This window comes from Zingiber officinale, chromosome 11B (assembly GCF_018446385.1).
Source record: "Zingiber officinale cultivar Zhangliang chromosome 11B, Zo_v1.1, whole genome shotgun sequence".
Taxonomy (NCBI): Eukaryota; Viridiplantae; Streptophyta; class Magnoliopsida; order Zingiberales; family Zingiberaceae; genus Zingiber; species Zingiber officinale.
The window spans coordinates 37442425-37445591 of NC_056007.1; the positions used below are offsets into that span (position 1 = coordinate 37442425).

The window sequence follows — 3167 nt, forward strand, 5'->3', positions numbered from 1 at the left end:
AGATCATGTTATGTTGAGATATTCTTTGATCATGTGATGATTTTCGGTTGTAGTGAGTAGAAAGGAACTTACTGAGCCATCAGTGCTCATAGCTTACTTTCCTTGTACCACAGATAAAGGAAAAAGCTGGATGAGCTAAAGGAGCAGCAGGAGATGCAAGGAGATGTGTGTGGCGGTGGCTAGGCATCCAAATATGAACCTGCTTTAAGAACTTTTAAGAATTACGCTTTGGTTTCGTAAATTGTAGTACTATATGGGTAACTTGATGTTATATTTCTATTTATCTTGTTATCATGTTATGGAAACCATATTAGTGTAGTTCGGATTTGAAAACAAAAGAAAAGTTTTATTAAACTAAGAAGCATAAAAAAAAATTATTTCAAGTCTTCCGATGTAATATGTACATAGAGTATCGTAGCCCCGTCCCTTAGGGTTAGCAGGGAGGGCGGGCGTTACACTACCAACACTAGTAAGTATATATAAACTGCACATATCATAAGACACTATCAAGAGATAAGTCAAAGGGTACCCGCCTCAAATAGAAGGTGCAATAACGCCAAATCCAACATCGAGACGCCTGTCTCGAATCAGAGTCCTGTGTCAAACAAACAATATATATTTTATTTAGCTAAATTCAAATGAATAGCTAAATAAAATCCATAAAATCAAATTAGGGTAAAACCCTAATCAAGTCAATCGCATCCTACCTAAATAAAATCTAACGGTCAATTAGGGTTAGTTACCTAATCCCTAATCACCAGTTAGATTAGAAACATAAACTTAAATTAAATCTAATAATTGACTAGGGTTAATTGTCTTAACCCTAATCATTCCATTAGATTAATTTAAGTAATTAAATCTAATCACACTAATCATGTAATCAAATTATCCCTAATGCAATACATAAACCTAAAATAACTGTTCTACAGCAAGATCAAGAACCCTACATACAATTAACAACTAGTATAATTCATCTACATCATGCATAACCATCTAGAAATCAAATCACACCATGACCTACAACTAAGATCGAAAATCCAATACCTTACCTAAATTCCTAGCACTGTTTTGTTGATCCACACAAAGAAATGGTGCTGCCAGGAAAGGTAGCTGCTGTTGGAGAGTTGCCGAAACTAGAAACGCTGTTGTAAACCACCTCAATGACCACAATTCCAGCATCACAGCAACACAACCTCGCTGCTAAAATCCTTCCTACTGATCGGATGAAGATAACATCTCAGGCGATCAAGAAATCAACACCATAGAAATGGAATAGAACCTCACCTTGCTGTTATCAATCAGATCAAGCAAGAATCCAGCAGGAAGACTACTGATCAAGCACAACCATCCTTCTAGCCTCTGCTCGACAGCTCAAGAACACCTCCCTGATACCAACATCTCCAAATCTGTGACCTAATTCAACCGAAAAGAAGATGAGGATCGGTAACAGAGAAGAAGACCTAAGCTTACCTCAATCGGTTGTCTCCAGAAGGTATCACTCAATCCGAAGATCATCACTGATCAATTACAAACCTCCTAGACTCTGCCCGACAGCTCAAGAACAAACTCATTGATCCCCTCCAATCCGTGACCTAAATCAACCTCAAAGAAGAGGATCAAGATCTGATCCCGCGATGTAAGTAGGAAGAATCGAAAGGTAAGGCTTGAAGCTAGGGCACAACTCAGAGAAATAGAAGGAATAAGGTTCGGATTTCTTACCCATTGAAGCCCTAACTGCCTCTCCACACCGGTGATCGGTGGATCCGGCTTGATCCAATGTCATCGATCGGGAAAACGCAAATCGTGCTAGGGCACAGATCGGAGAACATCCAGAGAAGAAGAAATCGAAGCTAGCCACGGAGCCCTAATTGCCTCTTCATTCAGGCGATCATCTCCCTTGGTGTCGGTGTCGGGGAAGGGTTGAGAAGAGGGAATCAAGATGATCCGGCCCCCTTCTTCGATCTCTGGCAAGCTCTGGCGATGAGCCCTCAGTCGACGTCGATGATTGCCGGAAGTCCGCTGGTTTCGGTTCGTCCGCGAGAGAGAACAGAGGAAGGGGAGAAGAAAAGATCGGGGAAGGAGGAGAATGTTCGGGTGATGAGAGGATCGGGGTCGCCGTTTGGGGAAAGAAAATAAAAAGGAAAAGGTTTTATAAATAAAACATTTCCTCAATTAAACGGGTATCTCAAACAGGCTTTATCTGAATCCCCTGATCGATCCCCTTAAAACCCTTCGTACGAGCTCCGAAAAATTCTCAGAAAATTTTAAAAATTTCGGAAAAATTTTATAAGGCTATTTCTTAAATAACCCTATTTATTTAAATTTGTCGAGATCTCACATAGACAACCCTAACATAAGCCTAAAAGGGTTTAGAAAAGACAACATCTATGCAATCAACTTAACCACTTCTTCAATTAGGTGTCACTTAACACAAAAAGAAAAAACCTGGTTATAGCATAGAAGGATGTCACACACAAATTTTAGAAATATAAGCTGACTAAATGGATTAGTTAGAGGTCTACCAAAATTACCTAACTTAGATTCAACCATATGTAATGCCTGCCAACAAGGTAAATAGACAAAATCCACCCACAAACCAACTAATCAATCACAAACCAACTCAATATTAGAACTGTTACACTTAGACCTATTTGACTCCCATGGAGTCAAATCGATAAATGGAAGCCTATATTGTCTAGTAATAATAGATGACTATTCTAGGTTCACTTGGGTAAAATTTTTAAAAAATAAGGATGAAACTTTTGAAATTTTTACAAACTTTTGTAAACAAGTTGAAAATGAAAAGGACCTTAAAATTAAAAGAATTAGAAGTGATAATGGGGGAGAATTTAAAAATCATAACTTTAACAAATTCTGTCTTGAAAATGGCTACCATTATGAATTTTCGTGCCCTAAAATCCCCCAACAAAATGGGATTGTAGAAAGAAAAAATAGAACCTTACTTGAAGCCTCTAGAATGATGTTAAATGAATATAACTTACCTAAATATTTTTGGGCAGAAGCTGTTAGTACAACTTGCTACGTACAAAATAGAACAACACTAAATAAAACCCATAACAAAATATTTTTTGAAGTTTATTAAAATAAACAACCCAATATAAAATACTTTAAAGTATTTGGGTGCCCAACTTTCATCTTAAACACAA

The 3167-nt window shown here is 37.7% G+C and overlaps 1 long non-coding RNA gene across 2 annotated transcripts; it reads right to left on the bottom strand.

Moving 5' to 3' along the window:
• Positions 1-427: 427 nt before the first annotated feature.
• LOC122035034 lies at positions 428-2105 on the bottom strand. 2 transcript variants are annotated; one of them, XR_006126867.1, is made up of 5 exons: positions 1720-2105; positions 1471-1592; positions 1285-1385; positions 1050-1215; positions 428-595 (listed from the first exon to the last, which is right to left on the bottom strand). It is a non-coding gene; the product is annotated as an uncharacterized LOC122035034 (long non-coding RNA). The 2 variants fall into 2 exon arrangements; XR_006126866.1 differs by having other exon boundaries at positions 1471-1623.
• Between the last annotated feature and the right edge of the window lie 1062 nt (positions 2106-3167).